The sequence below is a fragment of the Bufo bufo genome, chromosome 3 (genome assembly GCF_905171765.1).
Source record: "Bufo bufo chromosome 3, aBufBuf1.1, whole genome shotgun sequence".
Classification (NCBI taxonomy): domain Eukaryota; kingdom Metazoa; phylum Chordata; class Amphibia; order Anura; family Bufonidae; genus Bufo; species Bufo bufo.
In genome coordinates, this window is record NC_053391.1 from 24,589,817 (window position 1) to 24,610,157 (window position 20,341).

Below are 20,341 nucleotides of genomic sequence, written 5' to 3' on the forward strand. Positions count from 1 at the left end.
TTTTTTTTTTAAACAAACTATTAGCCCCCTTAGGGACTACAACCCTTGTCCTATTCACCCTGATAGATCTCTGTCACGGTTAATAGGACCTCACACTGTCCCTGCTGCTCTGTGCATAGTGCACACAGAGAGCATGGAGCTTACCATGGCAGCCAGGGCTTCAGTAGTGTCCTGGCTGCCATGGTAACCAATCGGAGCCCCAGCATTACACTTCTGGGACTCCGATCAGAATTGCCACTGCACCACCAATGAGGAGGAGGGGAGAGGGGATCCTGTGGCCACTGCCACCAATGATTAATACTGGGGGGCTTGGGTGGGGGGGTGCACTGCGCCACCAATGATTAATACTGGGTTTGGGGGGCGCACTGCACCACCAATGTCTAATCCTGGGGTTAGGGGGGCCGCACTGAGCCACCAATGATACTGGGGCTGGGGGGGGGAGCCGGCTCCCGACCCCTATAAGCGGTAGCTGCGATCCGCGGCACCTGAGGGGTTAACTACCGCGGATCGCAGCTATCGCTCATAGAGGTCGGGAGCCGGCTATGTGATTCTGCAGCCAGCTCCCACCTCCTGTATATGAATTAATGAGAGACTTGTCTTCATTGGTGGCAGCGGCAGCAGCACAGGGGGAAGGGAGACACTGCTTCCTTCTCCACTGTGCTGCTGAGGGAACACGGAGAGCGCTGTCAGCAGCGCGATCCTTGTTCCCCATACGGCAACATAGATGCCGATACCGATGACGTTCAAAATCCTTAATATTGGCCGATAATATCGGTAAAACCGATAATCGGTCGATCCCTACTACTAACGTTTCTAGAACCCAGCCACGACCACTGTGAAGGAGCCCAGCACCGCTCCGCATCCTCCGAATCTCCTCCTTCCTTGCTCCCCGACATGTCATATATCTTCTATATAAAAAGAATCTTCATATAAAACAGAGGATCAAAAAAAATATATGTATGTATCAAAAAAATTAGATGATCCTTCGGGCAGACATAACACCTCTAAGTTCTTTTTATCGAGTATCTTAATTTGATTCGTGCAAGCAGTGAAACAAAGGGACAATTGTATATGCAAAATATATAATCGTTTATTATAAAACAAAGAATATAAAATCAATACTATTGCAAAACAAATGAAGTTACAAAATAATACCCGAACACGCCACACGGTGGTGCTAACACACCCCTATCTCACCAGCACAGTATAACTTAGTGATTTATGACAACCAGTGTCATACCTTTAACAAACAGACTCATATACCAAGAGAAACTTAGGATCTTCTGTTTTTCAAACAGGCTATAGCAATAAAACACGGCTATACAGGAAAATAAATGTTATCCCTTGACTCTGTTTTCCTATGACAAATCAAAAATATATGATATTAATATGATAAAATATTCAGCTCGGCAATCAGACTATGGAAAAATAACTTTCCAAGGGTTTAGTCCTTTTAAAAAAATGTCAGATCTTCCATTAACAATATGCATCTTTGCTAAGAGAATAATCAGCATTATAGAGGCGCCTAACACTATATATTCCCACAGTATGGGAACTCTTGGCTATATACTGAGAGAAATATCTTAATAATTTCATGAGCAGTAAACACAATATACGTTACTGGGTCAAAGGTAGATAAAGTCCAGATAGGACCAGTTTTCAAGAACTTTCCTAGTTGTTCAAAAAAAAAAAATCCAAGTTTCTTCTGGTATAGTATTCTTTTTGAGTTTTTCTTTTGGTCTTGATTGAATGGATAGATCTATGGATCTCTCTTGATGTCCTGCACACGAGTAATTATTCCCCCCACCCTATCTAAGAATCATCCCCTTTAGATGAGTGATTTCCAATCAGGTAAGGTGGGTGTATTCGCATGCTAATAACACAATGATGTCATATTAACCCTTGACATGGTATGAAAACAAATTATAAAATAATATATTGTCCATCTGCCTCCAGATGGCATTGTGGTACTGCAGATTAATATCACCACCTTAAACATTAATTCTAAATACCTAATAATACGTTCACATGACCTTCTTAACCCTTTTAATATACATCATTGAGGAAGGTCTTTTCCTGAAACTTTTAATTACCTATAACCTAGACTTGTTGGTGTCACTGTCTTCTCCTATCTTTTTGAATATATGTTAATTGATGCGATTTATAACGGCCTTGATACTCGGCATCGGGACTTGTATACTTTACTTAAAATATGTTGTAAAACTAAATATACCATACAGAAATATATAGAATATAATTATGAATATATGAATTGAACCTCATACAGCAGGTGTGTCTCAAGGATATAAATTCTTATCTCGTCATGGCTTATCCATGAAACAACCTTGTTCCCTTCAGACAGACATGTCTGAGGAAGCTAGTGTACTCCCCATAGATAAACCCATATCTTTAGCAATAACTTAAAAAATATAATGTCTGTCCATATTTACAATTATATATTTTTTTTATAAACTGAACTTGCCATGAATTCATCTTGGCCTCTCCAGCCACATAACAGAACTTTGGTTCAAGCTGATTTTATTCTTAAAGGCAATGAGCATTCATTTTGGCTATAATATCATTAGATAATATTGTATACCTATGAAAATGCACAACAGACATCACAAAGCTAGAGCGCCGTAATCTCGCGATGCGTGAGCTAGCTCATGAGCAATGTCGGCATAGTGTTCCTTCCCTGTGCTGGCATCGGCTTCAGGGGACGAACTGTGCATGCGCTAGCTCGTGCATCGCGAGATTATGGCTCTCTAGCTTTGTGATGTCGGGGAGCAAGGAAGAGATTCGGAGGATGCGAGGGCGTCAGAGAATGCTGGACTCCTCTCTCAAGCATGGAGGAGACAGGACTCCTCTAAGGTTAATTTACATATCTATAAAATAGTTTTTTTGACACACAGAGCTATGGGGACTGGATATTGCGGATGTGCTAGCGGCGATCTAGCAGCCCATTCCTCTTCGCGCTCAAACGGGTAAGGTAAGTATTATTTCTTTTATTTTTACCACCATTTCAGGAAAAATCGATTCATTACCACCAAGCATGTGAGGAAATTCGGCTTTGCCGTGAATCTAATTTTTCCTGAAATTCAGATCGAATTCTACTTCGTCAGCTTTGATTTGCTCTACACTAGTTATGTAATCGCTAATCATTCAGTAAAACTGCCATTAAGAAAAAGGGAAATTGGTGCAGAGTAAATATGACTTTAGTGATCGATGCCAACGATGCTCCTGCGTGTGTCATACAGAATTTGGTGACAGATTTATTTTAATCAATGCACGTAACGTCTTAAAGGGGCTGGCCACTCTCCATGTATTTGCTTGTACTGTGTGAGAGGCAGGGAAAAAGTAAATTTCCTAATATATATCATTAAGCAGATCTGCCTGTTTTTTCTATAATCTGAAGCCATGCCCCCTGAGCCCTCTCTGCACGCGACATGGAGGAGCTTCACAACGAGCTTGTCCATGCCAGATCATCTGTGAAGTCTATCTGCGCCTGCGCTCTTCATGCACAGTCTGCTCCTGTCAGTGAGGACTTCCGAGTCTATAAGACATGAGCAGCTAGTGGAGAAGGAGGACAAGCTCTTCCCTGAAGTTCCCTGCCATAAACCCTTCTGAGCCCCTGCATACAGTAGGCATTTGATAGATTTTTTTTGGGTCGCTGTCCTGACCCGAAAATGGGCGGGGCTAATGAAAGCGGGCAGAGCCTAGCTGGTACCAACTATATATAGATGAACACACAGTATATAAATATATATATATATATATATATATATATATATATATAGAATTGCAAAAAGGGGCAGCACTCCAGAAAGTAAAAGAAGAAAAAACTTTAATTACCCCTTTAATTAGGCCTGTCCCATATGGGTAATTAAAGTTTTTTCTTCTTTTACTTTCTGGAGTGCTGCCCTTTTTTGCAATTCTTTCTACTTGGATTGGCTTTATCCACACTGGGCCAGCTGCACCCGTATTTTTTCCTCTGACGGTGCTGCCACTGAACTTTTTTTGTTTTTTATATATATATATATATATATATATATATACAGTGGATATAAAAAGTCTGCACACCCCTGTTAAAATGTCAGGTTTCTGTGATGTAAAAAAATGAGACAAAGATAAATCATTTCAGAACTTTTTCCACCTTTTAATGTGACCTATAAACTGTACCACTGAATTGAAAAACAAACTGAAATCTTTTAGGTGGAGGGAAGAAAAAAATAAAATAATGTGGTTGCATAAATGTGCACACCCTTAAACTAATACTTTGTTGAAGCACCTTTTGATTTTATTACAGCACTCAGTCTTTTTGGGTAGGAGTCTATCAGGTGAATGGAGCCAGTGCTTGTAATTATACTAGACGACCCATAGTGTAATGATCAGAAAGCAACGCCTCCTCTCCAAACAGCTGATCAGCGGGGGTGCCACGTGTCGGACCTCTGCTGTTCAGATATTGATGACCTATCTTGATGATAGGTCATGAATATATATGGAAGGACAACCCCTTTAACCCCTTCAGTACCAGGCCATTTTCCAATTTTTACTTTTTTAGCCTTCCCGGAGCAATAACTTTTATAAATTTCCATTCAAATAGCTGTATGAGGGCTTTTTTTTTTTTTTTTTTTACGGGACAATTAGTATTTTCTATTGGCACCATGTACTTTTGAATTTGATGTGGTGTAAAGCTGTAAAATCCAGATATGATGTAATGTAAAAAAATAAATCTGCCACAGTGTAATTACAGTGATAGCACATTTGCAATTTTTTTTCTTTTAATACTGAAAAAGATAATTAAAAAAAAATATATTATTTTCTTTGCATCTCTATATTCTGATCTCCATTTCTGTTTTTCTGAAGGCTCATTTTTTGCGTTTTGAGTTTTATTATTTATACCACTTTGGAGTGTGTGGGTGAGTGTGGTTTTTTTGATTTTTCTTTTTTTTTCTTTCTTTAATGAAGTAATGAAAAAAGTCAAATTGGCCATTTAGATTTTTTTTTTTCAGTTCTACCGTCCACCCTATGGGATACATATTTTAATAGTGATGCATTTTTTTCTAAAGTGGCTGTAATGGTGCAGAACCCCCAGCAACCAGGCAGAGGTTAAACAATAGTGGATTTATTAGCAAATCGGCAGTACAGTCCAAACCAGTAATAAGGTGATCAAACTGAAATATAACTTGTGCAGGAAAACATCAAAGAGAGCCAAACTAGGCCAAAGTTCATATGCGCAGTAATAGTCCGTGCAACGTAGTACCTAAGGCTACATGCACACGACCGTGCTGTTTTTTGCGGTCCGCAAACCGCGGATCAGCAAAAAACGGAAGCCACCCGTGTGCCTTCCGCAATTTACGGAACGGGCGGCCATTGATATAACTGCCTATTCTTGTCCGTTTTGCAGACAAGAATAGGACATGTTATATTTGTTTTGCGGGGGCCGCGGAACGGAGCAACGGATGCGGACAGCACACGGAGTGCTGTCCGCATCTTTTGCGGCCCTATTGAAGTGAATGGGTCCGCGCCCGAGCGGACCAAAACAACGGCCGTGTGCATGAGGCCTAAGGATGAGACAACAGAATTTCCAAAGTCCGATCCAAGGTCAAACGCGAGACAAACTTTTCAGCATAGATGAGGTTTCCCAAAGGCAGTCTCTGGAGGTGACTTGAGGCAGGTAGAGGTCATGCACAGTTAACGGACGCCGGAACGGAACCCGCAGGTGATACCAGAGACAGGACCGACTGCTGCGTGTCGCCACCAGTCCGGTCAATCTGCCTCCAAGACCCCGGCGGTCTTCCCCTCCGACGTCCACGCAGACGCACTACCGCGTCTACCCGCAAAGGAGTCGGAACCGAAGATTCTGCAGGCACATCCGTGACCTGTCCCGCTACTTCAATGGGGTCCCCTGCAGACGGAGCCCCTCGACGACTCCTGGGGGCCCCAGTGGAACGCGAGACAGGAGAGTGTCTTACAGTGGCGGTGCTAAACATAATTTATATTTTTACTTTATATTTATTTTGGAGAAAGAGGGATGATTTTAATTTCAATATTTTAAAAAGCCCTCCTTATTTAAAAGCCGTCCTAGGGGATCTGAACATACAATCTTTAGATTGCTTCTCCTATAGACTGCTGTGAATTAGCATTTGCAGTCTAAGCACTCATGCACACACGTGTGTGTGCCCCATTCCTGTATTGCAGACAGCAAACATCCTATTGACTTAAATGGGTCTGAAATCTGCAAGATACAGAGTGGTATGGAGCGGAGGCACGGATCAGAAGCCCATGGAAGAATTACAAAGTGCTTCCAAAGGATTTTACTCCATGCTTCTGCACCACAAAAAAATACAACGTGCTCTATCTTTTTGTGGTATGGAACATATCTTGCGGTTCGCAGACCCATTGAAGTGAATGGGTCCACATCTGCAAACTACCTGCACTCGGCTGGTTCCTGTGCAATGGGGAAAGCCACCTCAGATGTGGTTACAAAAGACCATGGCATCTGTCTGCGATTGGCATTATGTACAATCATTGACATTAGCCCTGGGTCTCTTTAAAACAGCAGAAACCCAGAACAGAATCTAAACAAATCTATCTCAGCAAACTGCACTTAGCTGAAACCACTGCAGCTTTCTGGATTTCAGTTATCTCATCCAACTGAGGTACACATTACCACAGTAGATATACACTGCCTGTCCAAAAAAAAAAAAGTCGGCATAAAAAAAAAAAGATTCTCAATTGGGTTAAGGTCTGGACTCTGTGGTGGCCAATCCATGTGTGAAAATGATGTCTCATGCTCCCTGAACCACTCTTTCACAATTTGAGCCCGATGAATCCTGGCACTGTCATCTTGGAATATGCCCGTGAATAACCTGGTCATTCAGTATGTTCAGGTAGTCGGCTGACCTCATTCTTGGAGCACATACTGTTGCTGAACATAGACCTGACCAACTGCAGCAACCCCAGATCATAGCACTATCCCCACAGGCTTGTACAGTAGGCACTAGGCATTATGGGTGCATCACTTCATCTGCCGCTCTTCTTACCCTGATGCACCCATCACTCTGGAACTGGGTAAATCTGGACTCATCAGACCACATGACCTTGAGTTCCCTTTGCATTGTGCGTGTGGAAATGCTCTTACTTCGACTATTAAACATAGCCCTGAGTTCTACTGTTGTTTTTCTTCGATTTGATTTCACCAAACGTTTAAGTGATCGCCGATCACGATTATTCAGGATCCTTCCAGTTTTTAATAATGTGTTGGACAGTTCTTAACCCAATTTTGGTAGTTTATGCAATCTCCTTAGATGTTTTCTCTGCTTGATGCAGGCCAATGATTTGACCCTTCTCAAACAGACTAACATCTTTTCCACGACCACGAGATGTGTCTTTCGACATGGTTGTTTAAGAAATGAGACTCAACTCATTGCACCAGTTGGGGTTAAGTAACTTATTGCTGAAAGATAATCGCCCATGTAGTAATTATCCAATAGGAGGCTCAGAACGATTTGCTTAGTTAAATCCAGGTGGTGATTTTTTTTTTGGACAGGCAGTGTAGATAGATATAGAGATCAAAATAGATATGGTAAATGATGATAGATATCTCTCAATCTTCACACACATATTATATACACACACACACACATACATACCCTGTACACCTATGTACATATCCACACACATGTATGTATTTTATATATATCACATTGTGGGAAAAGCAGTAACCTTTATTCATTGCTGGGAATATAGGATTGCTATCATTATGTTGATTTCTCTATGCAGTTATTTGACTGAAGGACTGATGAGATGACTCCTGAGGAGCTTTTGTCACTATGGCATCACAAGTAGGCAGAGATGTCATGTGACGGCTCCTCTGAAGATGCTTGCTCTGCTGCATGCTGGGATTTTTACTTTCACTTTGCAGCTGCTCCGCCCACACAGCCTCTCATCAATGTGAGCATGCTATGCTGAATGCAGTAGAAAAATTGTATATACACAGTATATCTGTCATGATACAAATACCTCTTGGCATTAGTTATTGTCTGGGGTACTTTGTTTTTTATACTTATGGTGGCCAACCCTTTAAGTATGACATTAGTATTTATAACGTTGGTACATTTTTTTATCTGCATGTTAATTACATTTTATATTTTAACTGTGTGTAATTAGGGAAAAGAGAACCTTTTATCTTATACATTTTTTCTTTCTTCAGGTGAAGACTGGATAAAAGGCTCCCAGGGTCATCTAATTCTATCTCCTTCTTATGAAATAGAAGGTAATCAATCACAAATTAGCAATAATAGAACCGGGCATAACCTGGGTGAAATGTCTGCAAATTCTGAATATGGGAAAGACTTTGAAAATAATGCGAATCTTTCTGTGCACAAAGAAATTCAGAAAGATGAACGGTCATGTTCTGAAAGAGAGAAAACTTTTAATGTGATATCAAGTGTTGCTGAAAGTCAGAGAAAACACACAGGAGAGAAGCCAAAGTCATGTTCAGAATGTGGGAAGTGTTTTCGTCAGAAATCAAGTCTTCTTAAACATCTCAAAATTCACACAGAAGAGAAGCCATTTTCATGTTTAGAATGTGGGAAGTGTTTTAGTCTTAAATCAAATCTTTTTAAACATCAGAAAACTCACACAGGAGAGAAGCCATATTCATGTTCAGAATGTGGGAAGTGTTTTAGTCAGAAATCAAGTCTTCTTAAACATCTCAAAATTCACACAGGAGAGAAGCCATTTTCATGTTTAGAATGTGGGAACTGTTTTCGTCAGAAATCAAATCTTGTTGAACATCAGAAAACTCACACAGAAGAGAAGCCATTTTCATGTTCGGAATGTGGGAAGTGGTTTAGGAGTCAACATCATCTTAAGATACACCTAATAACTCATACTGGGGAGAAGCTATATTCATGTTCAGAATGTGGGAAATGTTTTAGTTATAAATCAACTCTTGTGAAACATCAGAGAATTCATACAGGAGAGCGTCGATTTACATGTCCGGAATGTGGGAAATGTTTTAGTGATACATCAAGTCTTGTGCAACATCAAAGAATTCACACGGGAGAGAAGCCATTTTCATGTCCTGAATGTGAGAAATGTTTTAATCAGAAACCAAATCTTGATATACATCTGACAACTCACACAGGAGAGAAGTCATTTTCATGTTCTGAATGTGATAAGTGGTTTGCTCTGAAATCAAGTCTTAATAGACATAAGAGAATTCACACAGGAGAGAAGCCGTTTCCATGTCCGGAATGTGGGAAATGTTTTAGTGATAAATCAAGTCTTATACGACATCAGATAAATCATAAAGGAGAGAAGGGATTTTCATGTCCCGAATGTGAGAAGTGTTTTAGTCAGAAATCAGTTCTTGAGGTACATCAGAGAATTCACACTGGGGTTAAGCCATTTTCATGTCTTGAATGTGGGAAGTGTTTTAATTGGAAATCAAATCTTGATACACATCTGAGAACTCACACAGGAGAGAAGCCATTTTCATGTCCTGAATGTGAGAAGTGTTTTAGACAAGAATCACTACTTATTTCACATCTGAGAACTCACACAGGAGAGAAGCCATATTCATGTCCTGAATGTAGTACGTCATTTAAAAGTAAACATCATCTTGAGTCTCATAAGAGAACTCACACAGGAGAGAAGCCATTTTCATGCGCTGAATGTGGAAAGGGTTTTAGTGCGAAATCAAGTTTTGGAAGACACCTAAAAATTCACACAGGAGAGAAGCCTATTTAATATACAGAATGTGGGAAATGCTTTGGCTGTAAACTAAAGGGGTTGTCTGGGCTTTTAACCCCTTCACGTATTATGATATAACTGTACGTCATAATGCCTGAGGGGATGTATTTGACCTGACAGGGAGTGTAGATTGCGTCGCACCCGTCATTTAACCACTCAGGTGCCGCGATCAACACAGATCGCGGCACCTGTGAATGAAGGCAGAGGGATGCTGCTCCCTCTGGGTGCTGGCACACAGCGCAGTTCTGACATGCATTCAGGATGCAGTTTTTTATTGTAGCTAGCTGACATTACTTAAATCATTCCCTCTATGCAGAACACAAGGGGTTAACGAGGCTGCCAAACTGGCTAAATTGAAAACTGCATCCTGAATGCATGTCAGAACTGCACTGTGTGCCAGTACCCTCTGCCTTCCCATCGGTTGCCATGGCAGCCTGGACGCTGCTGAAGTGATCCAGGCTGCCATGGCGTTCTCCATACTGAGCTATGCACGATGCACAGCTCAGAATGGATAGAGTAAAAATCCTATTCACCCTAAGGGCTCATGCACACAAACGTATTTTCTCTCCGTGTCTGTTCCTTTTTTTGTGTGTACCGTATGCAGAACCATTTACTTCAATAGGTCCGTAAAAAAAAAAACTGAAAAAATAAAAACTAAAGTTACTCTGTGTGCATTCTGTTTCCGTATGTCAGTTCCACAAAAAAAAAAGGAACAAGTCCTATTATTGTTTGCATTACGGATAGTAATGTTCATCAGGGGCCAGACGTTCTGTTCTCCAAAATACGTAATGCACATGGACATCATCTGTGCTTTTTTGCGGACCGCAAAATACATACGGTCTTGTGCATGAGCCCTAATAGAGATCTATTAGGGTGAATAGGGGACGGGATCAAAAGATTCCCTGTACTAGGCATGTATAGTTATTTAAAAAAAGTGGACATTTTAAAAAAAAATTATTAATAAAACACCAGTATATTATAAGTTAAAATCGCCCCCCTTTCCCAATTTCACATATAAAAATATATAAACATGTTTTCAATGGAGTTGTACAGTTTATAGGTCACATTAAAGGTGGAAAAAGTTCTGAAATGATTTATCTTTGTCTCATTTTTTTACATCACAGAAATCTGACATTTTAACAGGGGTGTGTAGACTTTTTATATCCATTGTATGTGGCTTAGCTGGGATCCCTTAGCCACAAAAAATCCCCGCAGACACAGCTTGTATCAGTCACCTCTGTTGCGCTATAGCAGTCTGTTACTTTTGGATAAATGTTCAATGTAGTGCTGTTGAAAAACGCAGTTAATATGGCGCATTCTTGAATCCACTGCTGTTAAAGGCACCAGACGTGTTTCAGAATAACAAACTCCTTTTCCACAAAATTTTTTGCGGTTTATTTATTTTTATTCTACTCATTTTTATTCCCATTTTATTTATATATTTTTTGATAATAAAAATCTCTATTTTTATAAAAAACGCATCTGTATATTCTGTGCAACACCAGATAACAGAGTGCCCTCCAACATATATATTCTTTTTTTTTTTTTTTTAAACCGGCATTGGGTGTGTCGTGGAAAGTGCACCTAAACCGTAGTTTTGGGTTGGTAGAGCCACTGTGACCTGGCACTATTATTTTAAAACACTTTTTCTATTTGTCCCACTGTGGGACGTCACCTTTTCAGGGTTTGATCCCTGTATTGTACTGAATTGAACTGTCAGCGTCTTACACAATAATGCCGTCTGGATCTCCTGGGCTTCCGTAGCTGGCAGGCTCCGATGCCTATGTAAAGCATCGGGCCTGCCATAGGAACCATTGGTTCCCTGTCACTGAGGCGCGGTGGGGGGGGGGGGGCGCGATGGAGTCAGAGGGAGCCCCCTCCCTCTGCAAAACCCGCATGTGCGGCGGATGCAACAGGGCCCCGGCTATCAAACAGGATGGTTATATGAGGAAGCGTGAAGGGGTTAAAGAATCTGAATATTAACGGATGATGTACAATCTTGTTCTCAGTCATCGCGTTAATTGCTGTCATGTGGATTCTCGATGTATTTCGTTTGAGATCTTTCTGGAAGCCGACTTGAAGGAATTGGAGAATGAAAGAAACATTAATGTCTGTACAATTAGACTATGTCTGCCAGGATGCAAATTTTTTCCATATCTTTGCATATTTAATATTTGTACCGTTTTTAAGGGCACAGAGTAAAGTATTAATCACTGACTCAGAGAGACCTTTTTCTTCTAATCTGAACCTTTCAGTCTCAAAGCTATAAGAGAAAGTCTGTCCAGGTTTTGGGAACAAAATTTTAGTAGTTTCCTGTTCTGTCTGGATGCCAAGTCAAATCAATCACAAGCTGGCATGCCCCACTTGGCTGTAATCTGTTGGAAGTAAAATGGGTTTAGCTCTCAATCCACCGGATTGATCTTCCTCCGACTCAGATGATCCGCTTGAATATGCATTGCTCTTAAGTCTAGAAGATACAATTTTGCCCAGGCAAAGATCTCCTTGCATAACCTCAGAGGGGACTGACTTCTTGTCCCTCCTTGTTTGTTCAGGTAAAATACAGAAGGAAGATTGTCCGACTGAATCATCACAGATGTTCCCATCAGATCTGCTTGAAAATGGCATAGAAGCAAGCTTGACTGCCTTTAGTTCTCTGAAATTTGACTGTTGTTTCTACAAAGTGGACCACCAACCCTGAATCCACTGGTCTTGAAGATGAGCTCCCCACCCTAGGGCAGAAACATCTGTGGTAACTACTATAAGCAAAGAGAACCGGAACGTTTTCCCCCTGGATAAATTTCGATCCTGTAACCACCATTTGAGATTTTGAGCTCTGGATGCTCTTAATTCGACCCTGGCTCCCAAATTGTGATGACTGTAATGCCAGACTTGTAACATGTCTTGTTGGAGATCTCTCATATGAATTCTTGCCCAGGGAACAGCATCTATCACTGCAGTTAGGTGACCAAGAGTCTTCATCACTCTGCGGACTGAAGGTATTGGAGAAGTGATTAGAGCTTTTACTTCTTTCTTTAGAGAATTAATCTTTGGTAGAGGTAAGTAAAGGGTCATGGCTCATGTATCTATCTGGAATCCAGAAAACAGTATGGAAGTGGTAGAGTGGATGTCTGATTTAGGCTCCATTCAACTTTGCGGAACGGGTGTGGGCCCATTCATTCTCTATGGGGACGAAATGGATGCGGACAGCACACAGTGTGCTGTCCGAATTTGCGGTGCGCGGCCCCGATTTTGGGTCCGCAGCTCCGCAAAAAGATAGAGCATGTCCTATTCTTGTCCGCAGCTTGCGGACAAGAATAGGCATTTCTATGGGGGTGCCGGGCTGGTGTGTTGCGGACCCGCAACACACCACGGACGTGTGAATGCAGCCTTATCCCAGTTGATCAGGAACCCTAATGATTGGAGAAGTTTGGTGACCACCTGAAGATGAGTCTTTAACAGGCACTCGGATGGAGCTACTATGAGCCAGTTGTCTAGATATGGGAATACTTGTAAGGCCTGGAGACGAAGACTCGGCATGCTACGACTGCAATCTTTGTGAATATCCTGGGAGCGGAAGAGAGAGCGAAAGGTATTGCTTTGAACTAGAAATGTTTTATTTTGCCATTCTTGAGAATGGACACACTCAAGAATTTTCTTGAAGACTGTCTTATTGGTATATGTTGGTAAGCATCTTTCAGGTCTAAAGAAACCATGAATTGACTGTCTTGAAGCACCGCAGTGACCGATCTTATGGTTTCCATTCTAAAGTGGATTTTTCTGATATAATGATTCAGATAACGAAGGTCTATGATCAAACGCCATCTTCCTCCTGGTTTGGGAACAGTCTATAATACACTCCTGCCCCTTCTTGATGTCTTGAGACTGGTTCTAATGCACCTTTTTGTAGAAATTCTTCTACTAGTTGTATAATTTGCGGGTCTTCTTTCTGATTTAGAATTCTTGGATGGCGATGGAATTCCAGAGCATAACCTTCTTTTATGACTTCCAAAAACCATCTGTCTGAAGTAGTCTTTTGCTAAGTTGAGTAATATTGAATAAGGCGAGCCCCTACTCTTTGACTTTTGGCATCAGAATTCTGATTTAGATGGCTTATTTCATCCGTTTTTCTCCTTCTTTTTTCTGACAGTACTCCACGGAATCTACGATCTGTTCTCCCTGTTGAAACGTCCACGAAAGCCAGATCTTTGGTATCTTGTTTTCTGTAGGCACGAAAAACCTCTGGACTGCGGGAACTCTAGAGCTTTATCTTCCTTAATGGCTTCTAGCAGTTTGTCCAGCTGAGAGCCAAACAATCGTCCTGGCTCAAAAGGAAGAAAACATAGATCACTCTTTGATGCCATGTCTACTGACCACAGTTTCAGCCAAATGGATCTTCTAACAGAATTAGTAAGTGCCATATTCTTGGCTAGAACCCTTAAGGAATCTACAGGAAAATCACAGAGGAAATCTGCTGCAAGCTTCATGGTTGGCAACTGCTGGAGTAATTCTTCCCTTGGTACTCCATATCTATATCTTTCCCAAAATGGCTTAACCAGATTGTAAGAGTACGGGCTACTGGTACTGTAGCCATGGCGGTTTTATTGAGTGTAGCCAGGGAAGTATGCAATCATTTTAAAAGGTTGTCTCTTTTTTTATCCATTGGATCCTTAACCCCTTAGGGACCGGGCTCATTTTTTGCAAATCTGACCAGTGTCACTTTATGTGGTGATAACTTTAAAACGCTTTGACTTATCCAGGCCATTCTGACAATGTTTTTTTTGTCACATATTGTACTTCATGACACTGGTAAAATGGAGTAAAAAAAAATATTTTTATTTATAAAAAAAAAAAACAAATTTACCAAAAATTTTGAACAATTTGCAAATTATTAAGTTTCAATTTATCTACTTCTATAATACATAGTAATACCTCCAAAAATAGTTATTACTTTACATTCCCCATATGTCTACTTCATGTTTGGATCATTTTGGGAATAATATTTTATTTTTTGGGGATGTTACAAGGCTTAGAAGTTTAGAAGCAAATCTTAAAATTTTTCTGAAATTTTCAAAAGGACCAGTTCAGGTCTGAAGTCACTTTGTGAGGCTTACATAACAGAAACCACCCAAAAATGACCCCATTCTAGAAACTACACCCCTCAAGGTATTCAAAACTGATTTTACAAGCGTTGTTAACCCTTTAGGTGTTCCACAAGAATTAATGGAAAATAGAGATCCAATTTCAAAATTTCACTTTTTTGGCAGATTTTCCATTTTAATATTTTTTTTCCCTTTACAAAGCAAGGGTTAACAGCCAAACCAAACTCAATATTTATGGCCCTGATTCTGTAGTTTACAGTAACACCCCATATGTGGTCGTAAACTGCTTTACGGGCACACGGCAGGGCGCAGAAGGAAAGGAATGCCATACGGTTTTTGGAAGGCAGATTTTGCTGGACTGGTTTTTTGACACCATGTCCCATTTGAAGCCCCCCGATGCACCCCTAGAGTAGAAACTCCAAAAAAGTGACCCCATTTTAGAAACTACGGGATAGGGTGGCAGTTTTGTTGGTACTAGTTTAGGGTACATATGATTTTTGGTTGCTCTATATTACACTATTTGTGAGGCACGGTAACAAGAAATAGCTGTTTTGTCACAGTTTATTTTTATTTTTTGTTATTTACAACATTCATCTGACAGGTTAGATCATGTGATATTTTTATAGACCAGGTTGTCACGGACGCTGCGATACCTAATATGTATACTATTTTTTTTATTTATACACGTTTTACACAATGATTTCATTTTTTAAACAAAAAAAAAAATCATGTTTTAGTGTTTCCATAGTCTGAGAGCCATAGTTTTTTCAGTTTTTGGGCGATTATCTTAGGTAGGGTATGATTTTTTGCGGGATGAGATGACTATTTGATTGGCACTTCTTTGGGGTGCATATGACTTTTTGATCGCTTGCTATTACACTTTTTGTGATGTAAGGTGACAAAAAATAGCTTTTTTAACACCGTTTTTATTTTTTTAACACCAATTTATTTAATTTTTACTTTATTTGGAGGAAATGACGTTTTTGGTTTTCTTTTACTTTAAACTTTAAATTTTTTAGGGGGGAAAACTTTATTTTTTCAACTTTTTTTTCACTTTATTTTTTCAACTTTTTTTTCACTTTATTTTTTTGTCCCACTTTGGGACTTCAACTTTTGGGGGTCTAATCCCCTTTACAATGCATTCCAAAACTTCTGTATTGGAATGCATTGGCTGTATGAGTAATACAGTGTGTATTACTCATACAGCTTCCGGCCTGTGAAATCCAGGGGGCTGGATCTCACAGGCTCGTCACCGGAAGGCAGCGCCGACGCCTTCCATGTAATCGGGTCCCCCCTACAGCCGCATGGGGACCCGATGGCACCTCCGCCCGCCACTGCCCGCAACATGTAAAAGCCGCAAACCGCAGGTCTGAATTGACCTGCGGTTTGCGGCTATCGCCGACACCGGGGGGGAGGGGGGGGTTCGCGGAACCCCCCCCGTGCATTGACCCAAGTAGGCACCTTGTTCCGATCACCGCCCGTACAGGTACGTCCTGTGTCCCAAACAAGTTAAGCAAAGTGAAATAATCTGAAGGAAAAAAATGTATCTTCTGGCAAGTCTAGTGACAGCAGGATTAACCCTGGATGGAGACTCCCTGCTTACTGACTCAGAAGGATCCGTTTTATACATGGCTTTAAATCTATACCCTAGGTCCATCTTTTTAATAGGATATTTCCATTCATAATGAATGATAGACTCCAATACAGGATGGCTTGGGAATACACATGCTCTTTTTCTTGGAAAGTAGAATAAACTTTCTTCATCCTGATCAGCAGTTGTCTCCTTCTTAGGCCTATTGCACACGACCGTATGGCTTTTTCAGTGTTTTGCTGTCCGTTTTTCACGGATCCGTTGTTCCGTTTGTTTCCGTTGTGTTTCTGTTCCGTTATTCCGTTCCGTTTTTCCGTATGGCATATACAGTACAGTAATTACATAGATAAAATTGGGCTGGGCATAACATTTTCAATAGATGGTTCAGCAAAAAACTAAACGGAAGACATACGGATGCATTTCCGTATGTGTTCTGTTTTTTTTCGCGGACCCATTGACTTGAATGGAGCCACGGAACGTGATTTGCTGGCAATAATAGGAAATGTTCTATGTTAGAACGGAACGGAAATACGGAAACGGAATGCATACGGAGTACATTCCGTTTTTTTTGCGGAACCATTGAAATGAATGGTTCCGTATACGGAACGCAAAAAACGGCCAGTAAACGGGGAAAAAAAACGGCCGTGTGCAGGGGGCCTTAGACTACATTATATTTTCTACCTCCTTTATTAAACGATTAGCATTTTCCTTTCTGAAAAGAAAATTATCTTCAGCAATAGTCGATTTATTTTCTGAACCAGAAGAAACTTCTTCAGAGCGGGCAGATTCCTCAGAGGAGGAAGATGGTAACTGGTACAGGTGTTTTTTTTGTTTTTTTTTTACTTTTCTTTGGAGAACATGACAGAATAGATTTTTAAAAGAATCAACAACTTTTTTGTTTCATTATCAGGAGTTTCATCAGGCTGAGAACAATCTACACAAATGTTAGATGTGTAGTCATCAGGCAGCGGTTGGATACAGGAGATGCACAGAGCATGTTTTCTCTTTTGCTTTCTTAGGCTGCGTTCACACGGGCGAGATTTCCGCGCGCGTGCAATGCGGTAGGTGAACGTATTGCACCCGCATTGAATCCCGACCCATTCATTTCAATGGGGCTGTTCAGATGAGCGGTGATTTTCACGCATCACTTGTGCGTTGCGTGAAAATCGCAGCATGCTCTATATTCAGCGTTTTTCACGCAACGCAGGCCCCATAGAAGTGAATGGGGTTGCGTGAAGATCTGAAGCATCCGCAAGCAAGTACGGATGCGGTGCGATTTTCACGCACGGTTGCTAGGAGACGATCGGGATGGAGACCCGATCTTTATTATTTTCCCTTATAAGATGGTTATAAGGGAAAATAATAGCATTCTGAATACAGAATGCATAGTAAACTAGCGCTGGAGGGGTTAAAAAATAAATAAATAATAATTTAGCTTACCTTAGTCCACTTGATCGCGTAGCCCGGCATCTCCTTCTGTCTCCTTTGCTGAACAGGACCTGTGGTGAGCATTAATTACAGGTAAAGGACCTTTGGTGACGTCACTCCGGTCATCACATGATCTTTTACCATGGTGATGGATCATGTGATGACCGGAGTGACGTCACCAAAGGTCCTTTACCTGTAATTAATGCTCACCACAGGTCCTGTTCAGCAAAGGAGACAGAAGGAGATGCCGGGCTACGCGATCAAGTGGACTAAGGTGAGTTAAATTTTTATTTTTATTTTTTTAACCCCTCCAGCGCTAGTTTACTATGCATTCTGTATTCAGAATGCTATTATTTTCCCTTATAACCATGTTATATGGGGAAATAATACAATCTACAGAACACCGATCCCAAGCCCGAACTTCTGTGAAGAAGTTCGGGTTTGGGTACCAAACATGCGCGATTTTTCTCGCGAATGCAAAACATTGTAATGCGTTTTGCACTCGCGCGGAAAAATCGCGAGTGTTCCCGCAACGCACCTGCACATTTTCCCGCAACGCCCGTGTGAACCCAGCCTTAGAGGTCTGGCAGTAGAAGTCTTCTGAGAAGAACGAGCAGCTAATTCCACATGACAAGCCTCACAGCAATCACACAGGTGTTTATCAGAAAGGGGCTGTTCACATGACAGACACAGCCTGTGTTTCTTAGCTTTCTTTCCTCCCCTTGCTGAAATAGCTGGACATCTGTTTTAAGTTCTCATGCACACGACCGTTGTTTTGGGCCGCATCCGAGCCACAGTTTTTGCGGCTTGGATGCGGACCCATTCACTTAAATGGGGCCGCAAAAGATGCGGACAGCACACGAAGTGCTGTCCGCATCCGTTGCTCCGTTCCGTGGTCTGCAAAAAATAATATAACGTGTCCTTTTCTTGTCCGTTTTGCGGACAAGAATAGGCAGTTATATTAATGGCTGTCCGTGCCATTCCGCAAATTGGGGAATGCACACGGGCCATCCGTTTTTTGCGGATCCGCAATTTGCGGACCGCAAAAGACACAACGGTCGTATGCATGTAGCCGAAATAATAGAAACAGGGACCCAGTTACTCACAAACATAGGCATCAATAAGGTAAGTCTGACCCAGGACAGAAACTGCACCTTGTAACTGCAAGAGCTCGGCTGCCAGGCACCTACACCACTTAAATACTTAACTGTGGCACCACAAATGGAAGGGAGGAGGCGCGCTGACGACGTCAGACGCTGCTGAATGATGTGGGTTCTACCCATGCGTTCCACCGCCTTGCACAGGATGCTGACTTTGGATGTACACATGCGCCTCCCGGCTTGTGCACCGCGCTCACTGCCAGGTGATACTTTCCCGCCAGCAGCCTGGATCATATCCCAATACTCAGGGCGAACAGAGCGGACACATCAATACAGAGCAGCGCCAGGGACACACCTCCTGGCTATGCTGAACTCTAAGCCATGTAACTTGGGAACACACCCCGCGGTATAGGAGGCAAACACACCACAGGTGGTCTTCTCTTCAGGAATGAGAACAAATAAAAGTATGGTTGTTGGGGGCGTGTTTATATACTATCTAAGTTATTATACTAATTATATGTTTAATCTAGGTGGGCGGTCCTAGTGGGGAGAATGAGGCAAGATTAACCCTTCATGTGCTGCCGAGGACGAAAAGGGAAAACCAGGTTATACCAGCATGCTCCATATCACTGTATACAAGAAGATGTATAACTTATACCTGCTGTACATATATAATTATATACAGGAGATGCCCAGGTTATGCCAGCATGGCCCATATCACTATATACAAGAAAATGTATAACTTATACCAGCTATACATACAGTACAGACCAAAAGTTTGGACACACCTTCTCATTCAAAGAGTTTTCTTTATTTTTATGACTATGAAGGCATCAAAACTATGAATTAACACATGTGGAATTATATACATAACAAACAAGTGTGAAACAACTGAAAATATGTCATATTCTAGGTTCTTCAAAGTAGTCACCTTTTGCTTTGATTATTGCTTTGCACACTCTTGGCATTCTTTTGATGAGCTTCAAGAGGTAGTCCCCTGAAATGGTCTTCCAACAGTCTTGAAGGAGTTCCCAGAGATGCTTAGCACTTGTTGGCCCTTTTGCCTTCACTCTGCGGTCCAGCTCACCCCAAACCATCTCGATTGGGTTCAGGTCCGGTGACTGTGGAGGCCAGGTCATCTGGCACAGCACCCCATCACTCTCCTTCATGGTCAAATAGCCCTTACTTTCAAAGTTTTGCCAATTTTTCGGCTGACTGACTGACCTTCATTTCTTAAAGTAATGATGGCCACTCGTTTTTCTTTACTTAGCTGCTTTTTTCTTGCCATAATACAAATTCTAACAGTCTATTCAGTAGGACTATCAGCTGTGTATCCACCTGACTTCTCCTCAATGCAACTG

General features: G+C 41.4%; 1 protein-coding gene across 1 annotated transcript in view; it reads left to right on the forward strand.

Moving 5' to 3' along the window:
- The window catches only part of LOC120994402 (oocyte zinc finger protein XlCOF6-like), a 177,948-nt gene that overhangs the window by 147,713 nt on the left and 9,894 nt on the right, over nt 1–20,341 (forward strand). Inside the window, exon 2 of the mRNA XM_040422936.1 lies at nt 8,216–8,278. The gene's annotated coding sequence lies outside the window, so the exon portion shown is untranslated. The remainder of the gene's footprint in view (nt 1–8,215; nt 8,279–20,341) is intronic.